Source organism: Cystoisospora suis, assembly GCF_002600585.1.
Source record: "Cystoisospora suis strain Wien I chromosome Unknown contig_553, whole genome shotgun sequence".
NCBI lineage: Eukaryota > Apicomplexa > Conoidasida > Eucoccidiorida > Sarcocystidae > Cystoisospora > Cystoisospora suis.
In genome coordinates, this window is record NW_027153354.1 from 7789 (window position 1) to 15056 (window position 7268).

General features: G+C 42.0%; 1 protein-coding gene across 1 annotated transcript in view; it reads left to right on the forward strand.

The window, feature by feature from the left end:
* CSUI_001396 (phosphatidylserine decarboxylase) overlaps nt 1–6631 on the forward strand; it is a 13948-nt gene extending 7317 nt beyond the window's left edge. The window contains exons 6-12 of the mRNA XM_068061602.1: nt 221–418; nt 1121–1423; nt 1558–1890; nt 2662–2758; nt 3678–3854; nt 4647–5355; nt 6483–6631. The gene's annotated coding sequence lies outside the window, so the exon portion shown is untranslated. The remainder of the gene's footprint in view (nt 1–220; nt 419–1120; nt 1424–1557; nt 1891–2661; nt 2759–3677; nt 3855–4646; nt 5356–6482) is intronic.
* Nucleotides 6632–7268: the final 637 nt, after the last annotated feature.

Below are 7268 nucleotides of genomic sequence, written 5' to 3' on the forward strand. Positions count from 1 at the left end.
TCTATCTGCCTATCTATCTTTAATCTATCTATTTACTGTATTCCATGTAAAGGCATGAAAGTCCGATGTGATGTGTTGTCTGTCTACCGTTCATATGATCTAGTGTCTATACACCCGACACTCTGCTGTTGATACACATTCGCTTCCTTTTCTTTTTTGAATGGGTCTGTTCAGGTTCATTTCTTCTTCTATTGCTTTTTGTTTATTTGTGTGTTTCTAGGTAAAGTCGACATCTTTCCATCTGAAGAGATTTCTCTTTGGCGACGAGAAGACACCTGAGGAGATTAAGCTTAAATCTTCTAGGCATAGTCTGATCGTTAGTATTCATTATCTCTCACCTAAGGACTATCATCGATTCCATTCACCCGCAGATTGGACTATTACCAGACAAATCTATATCCCTGGATGTACACCATCGGTAAGCTCATCTTTCTTGATAGAGAATACACTTCCTCTTTCTGTCTCATCTCCCCTCTCTTTCTTTCTCTCTTATCTCTTTCTATCTATCTCTTTCATTTCTTTCTTTCTTTCCATCTTTCCCTCTTATTCTCACTTTTCTTCTTCTACCGTCTGGAAGTTCAGTTCTTTCTCTGTTTCCTTTGCATGGCTGCAACATCTACTTCACACGGCAGTAGCTCTGAATGATCTATCTCTATGCGTTGCTGTACATACACATGTCTGGAGGTGTCTCTTATTCTTCCTCTCTTTCTTCTTCTATCTGTGTAGACGTGGAAGCATATCTATCTCGCGATTGCGTGGATCTGAAGTTATGAGTCAGGAGGAGCAAGCTAGCAATAGTAGTAGGGAGCTTCTCTTTCGAAATCTCATCTAGGCCTCGAGCACCGAAGAAAAGGACAGGACAGTCTCTCTCCTCGCTTCTCTCTCATGGTCAACCACACATCAATCTTCTTTCCCTGCCCACGCTATTCCCCTACTTTCTATCTATCTTCAATCTATCTATCTCTAATCTATCTTTCCTTTACCTGTCTATCTCCAGTCTATTTTCAATCTATCTTCAGTCTGTCTCCTATCTATCTATTTACTTATCTCTCGTTGTCTTCTCCTCAGTCTCTTTGTTGTGTCTGTGTGTCGTGGTTCTCCTCCTTTCTTTCTTTCCTAGGTAAATCGTGCGACCTTGGAGCGTCGTGAGGGAATTCTCCATCACTTTGAACGTACAAGTTTACTAGGGGCTTGGGACCCTTTACAGAAAGGCGAGAATCTTTTCTTCTCCGTCAGTCTTGTAGCCGCGCGTTTTGTCGGCGGCTTATCTTTGGTCTGGGAGGAAAAGCCTCTCCATCCACGTGGAGGGACACGTGCATGCGGAAGAGCCACCACGGATGGCGTCCAAGAGAAGACCCTAAATCTCCCCATGTGTGCGGGACAAGATCTCGGTGCTTTCAGATTCGGAAGTACAGTTGTGCTTGTAAGTCACACTCTCTCTCTCTCTCTGACCGATATGTGATCGACTCGACACCTCAATGTCTTGCATTGACAGAGAAGAATACCCTAAGAGTATTCTTCTTCTTCTATCTTATGTGTGTCTTTTTTTCTCTGTAGATCTTCGAAGCCCCAGAGGGCCTGGATGTCACAAATTTAGGGGAATGTTCGCATGCACTAGTAGGCCAGACCTTAGCTGTCTTACCGGGGCATCAAAGGAAGCTCTTAAGTCGTTGTAATGCTTTCTTCAGTAACTATATGAACCCTTTTGACTATCTTAAGGCTCTAAAGAAGCATCCTGAATTCGACGATCACCTTCGTCAAAATTCCCTCATTAGACGTGACTGGAGATCCCGCTATGGTCGTGTCCGATTCGAGAAGATACGAGCCATTGAACGAGGCCTCGGGACACGTTATGCTCTTGCGAGATACCTCTTCCTTCAGTGGGATCCGGTAAGTTCTTTCTCTCTATGAATGACTTATCACTCATCTCGTCCGTATATAGAAACACAGAGCAAGTATTACCGGGTTAGGTGTCTTTTTTGATCTTATGTATCTCTTGAATCTATCTTTATTCTACCTTTGTGTCTCCATGAAATCTCTCCATGTTCAATCTATAGATCTCTCTATCTTCAGTCTATCTGTCTAGCTGTCTTGGAAATCTGTCTACTTGTCGGTCTTGCATCTATCTACTGTCTTTATCTCTCTGTTCTCTCTATGTATCTATATCGGAGTTCTGTGCTCTATGTAGGGGGGAAGAGGGCGGGCGGTCGGGTCACCCTGATATACATATATATATATATATATATATGTATATATGATATGTATCGTTGCAGGTATCGGGTTATATGGGCTACCGCCCCTACGAGTTCATGCGTGGCTAGGAGTGCGTTGTTTCGTGTGATACTCCTGTATACATATACATGTATGTATGTATACATACGCATATATGTATGTATCTATCATACATGTATCACTACTAGATTTGTGGGTGCTGTATGTACACCTGACTGCCTTTCTGACAGAAAGATGATCTCCCCACTTACTCGCTCACCCCCCCACCTGTAGAGTGCCATTCACTGTCTCTCTCTCTCCTCAACTTGGCTTGCATGCACATGCATGCACGAATGAAAGGGGGTACGAGAGAGAGATGGTCTTCTTGTTGATTTGGAAATCTGCTGTGTCTTTTTGGTTTGGCGATGTCTTCTTCTTCTTCCTCAACAGAGGCAACATGTATCAAGTTTTCTTGTGAATCATCCTGAAGCCCTTGCTCGTGCAGGCGAAGATCGGCTGGGGCACCATGTACCCAAATGCTTCCCACGTATGTCTCGATCATCTGACGCATAATTTCTTTCTATATGACTCTTCTTCTCCACGTTGAAGCTAGCGAAGTGCTTCTTGAGAAAAAGACCTCCTGATTGATCGTCTTATCCCCTCTCGATTCGAGTTGTTTTAAAGTTGTATGGAGCTCTAAGAGGTCCCCCCAGGGCTCTCACAGAAAGAACAACAGTCTGAGGTCTTAGACTTCACGAGAGAGACAGGAAGGGGGAGGGGGGGTATAGGCAAAGGAAGTATGTGTATGTGTGAATGTATGTGTCTAGTAGTACGAAGTGGTCTCCTATGGTCCTTTATCTCCGCTGCTCCTGATCGAAGGTGATCATGGCTACTGCTTCCGTGTACGTTTAGCTGTGTATACCACGCGTACAGACCCAGCTAGGTAGCTGGATGTCTCTTCTGTCCGTATGTGCTTATATGTATAAAGATAGATAGAAAGATAGATAGAAAGGTTCAAGATAGAGAGGACACCACCCCCCTCGGCGAGGGTTCTTACGGTTGCCTATAGTCATAGTCGTTCGTGCCCCATGTAGTCCTTGCCCTACCCATTACACCTGAAGCTGAGTTGTCTAGTACGGTTGAAGACATCATTATCCTCCTTCATATTCAGTAGTAGTGTTAGGATGGATGGATGAACTACTGATTGCGCTTCTGTCTCATCCTAAATTCCCGCTTGGTTTTTCTTTCTCATGTAGAATTTCCTCCATCATCATATTTACTAGGAGGTTTAGGTCTCGCCATTCCTCAGGGCGCTACGCCTCGCTGGTCTATCCGCCACTCGTCATCTTCATACACAGATAGGGTGGGCTGTACTACCGAGAGATCTCGTAGTTGATATGGTGTCTGTCCGTATTTGTTTGATATCTGGACGTTGTGGTGCCTGTGCTTGTGTTGCTTGTCAAAAGAGAAGAATAAGATCCGAGTGGAATTCCAAGGGAGAGTGAGTACTTTCCATGTCGAGATATCTGTGAAAGGAGAGGAGGCTCTTCTCTTCAAGGCTCCTTTCTTTGGATGCGTTGGAGACAAGAAATTAGGAAAAGACACCCGAGGCATCTCTGCACAATGGCGTCTCAGTCCATCAGGTATGGCTAGTACTCCGCAGGACGACAACAGCTGTATGCATGCCTGGCTAGACACATATGCATGCCTGGCTAGACACATATGCATGCCTGGCTAGACACGTGTCTTGTGTCCACTTGATTAGGGGATTGAAGTTGTGGATTGGATACCCGTATGTCTTCAGTCTATATGGTATGTACCGATTTAAAAGTCTCTTTTTTATTCTCTGTGTGTACGTAGTATGTAGGGGGGCGAATGAAGGTACTGCATTTGCTTGTATATACATTTTGTATACATACATATACTTACATATTCATACATGCATAATCCATACATATCAAATATACACAAGTACATATTCATACATCCATAGACATACATCGGCATATATACATATGTATACGTACATGGAGGCGCTGGGTGAGGTCGAGTGACATGCATGGCTTTCCAAATAGGAGAACAGCAGTCCTTTCTTTTGTACCGACTCGCCCAACATACATACATCTATATTCATATACATATCTCCCTCTCTCTCTTCATATATATAGCTATATGTATGTGTTCCCCCCCAAGGATACGAGAGATGTAAAACTGGATCGGTGTATGTATCTATCTACCTTGCCTAAGTATGAAGAACGATGTATATGAATGACTAGAGCAGATGTGTGTCTTTCGTCTATTTTGTATCCAAGGCTGGTCGTTCTACTTTTTCTCTACTCGGTGCATGATCCTAAGTAATAGAATGAATTGTGTGGGTTCGATGATCCGTCGCCATGTGTCCTTCCTCGTGTGTCTCTGTCTCGGTCTCTTTACAGGTGAAGATATTGAAGTCGAGTTGCATGCGGAGATAGGCGAATTTCTTCAGCCAATTTCGAAGCTTGTTGTCTCGAGTCGATCTCTCACGATCAAAGGACAATGCGAGACCGAATGGAGAATTCTAACGACCGTCTCGGCTTCCACAGCTTTATGTCGTGCCAAGGAAATTTCTCATGAATCGAAGAAGACCCAGGAGCTCATTTCTCTATGGAATAGCGAGTTTCTAACGACAAAGCTCTATTCCATACCTCACCCACGCCGGAATCTCGGGGGGATGGGTAAAGAGAGCTCTCGATAAAGGCAACAACAGGCATCAGCGGGAGCCCTCTCTGCGTTAATAAATGGAGAATACATACATATGTATCTATAGAGATATAGGGAGATATCCATACATATATGTAGATATACATATATGTATATATATGTCTACATAGATACCTATATTTATCTATGTATATGTATGTTCACATATGTAAGAGGTGAACTGACTGATCCATACTGACTGTAAGGGAAGAAATCTCGCGGCTGGTATTACCATTATTTTCTCCAGGGCCATTCAAGAAGATTCGAAGAGATCTATCTCTCTATCTAACTGCAGCGAGAAGATCTAAGAAGGGGGGGAAGACCCAACGAGGGAGAGAAGGAGGCGGAGAGGGAGGAGGAGGAGGAGGCGGCGAAGAAGGAGGCTTGCGTGGAATACATCCATCTGTATGTCTCTATATAGAGATATCCAGGTGTATGTGGGTGTGTATGTATGTATGTATGTATATGTATATATTTATGTGTACATACATCAAAGGTGGAGTGAGAGACGTTGTGAAGAGTTTTAGAAGAGTCGTGAGGAAGGTCTTCTTAAGGTAGTCGTCACCTTCTGTGACATCAAAGGGAGAGACAGATTAAGTGCATCCCTCATGGCTATATATATATATTTATATATTTCTTGCACGAGAATTTGAACGTCGCTTGTCTCATGCTGCGGCCAGTGTATGCATGCGCATGCATTCATTCATCTCCTGATGACTCGTGCATGCATTTTTTGCGCCCGAGAAATCGAAGAAAAGAAGGGATAAGACCAAGGGATTCATACAAACCTCATGATGTACATGGGGCCAGTATAGTATACATATGTGCATGGCCTGTATGGTATGCATACATGTATACATACACATCTGGATAGATTCATCTATTTACATCTAAAAAGATAGATCAAAGATAGATAGATGAAAGATAGATAGATGAAAGATAGATATGTTTTTTCGGACTGTCATTTCCGTGTGTGTCCATCTGTTGTTTTCCCTGTTTCTTTTCTTTTGTTTGTTTCTTCGTCTTTTTATGGAAGAAAGAGAAAGATAGAAAGATAGACAGATAGATAGAGACAAGGGACGGCAGGGAAATGAGTCTAGGGATTTTTACCTGACTAACATACATACATACAGAGGCATACATACATATTCATACGTACATTTTACATACACAGGCATACATACATACATACATATGTTCAGGGTCCAGACCCTATACTATATATATATACATATATAGGAGTCGTAGGACTAGGAGTAGTAAGGGTCGTTGTGAAGATGATGGAGGGTATGTAATGCAAAGAAAGAAATAAATTAATGACTGACTACTGCCGCTGCGTCTCGTCTCTTCTCATCTTTTACACCTGCATGCACGCACGGGGCACGTTTTATCTTTTTAGGACATAAACCATCTAGCCAACGGCAATGCTGTGCTTCTACATATATAGAGAGATATATATATGTAGATAGACGCCTGTGTATCTTTATATCTATCGATATCTTTCTATGTATGTCTATGTTATGGGTGTATAGAATAGACGACTTCTTCGTCTCTGTAAATGTCTTCTATCCTCTTCTTCTTAAAACTTACTTGACAAGGATGACTCCTGATCTTGCTCTTCTTCCTCTCCTCTTTCTTCTTCTTCTTCTTCGCATTCTTCTTATGAAGATGAAGAAGACAAGAATAAATACCAATAGAACTCCAATGGAATAACGCGCAGACACAGTCAGTCCAGAATAGATGGACATGCGCCAAGACGAAAGAAATAACTTAGGCAGAAAGATAGATAGATAGATAGATGATAGATAGATAGATAGATAGTGAGATAGATAGATAGATAGATTAAAGATAGATAGATAGATTAGTAGGTGAAGATAGATAGATAAAGGATAGTTAGATAGATAGATTAAGGATAGATAGATTAAAGATAGATAGATTAAGGATAGATAGATTAAAGATAGATAGATAGATAGATTGGTAGGTGAGGATAGTTAGGTAGATAGATAGATGAAGATAGATAGATAGATGGATAGATAAGTTCGCATGCTTGGCACTTTCTCACCAAGAAAAATCCAGAGAGAAAGAGAGAAAGAAATGAAGAGGAAAGAAAGAGAGAAATCTTTTCTTTTTTGTGTCTTTTTCTTCTTCATTCATGTTTCGTTGCGCTTTCCCAATAGCTGCTACTCCCATCAGCCATTTCCGGAGATCTCCTTTCTTTCTGATCGGTCTTCTCTCTCTATCTCTCTCCTAGACCTATCTATCGCTCTATCTATCCATCTATTTAGCTATATATCTCCCTTAGACTGCTACAAAGTCAA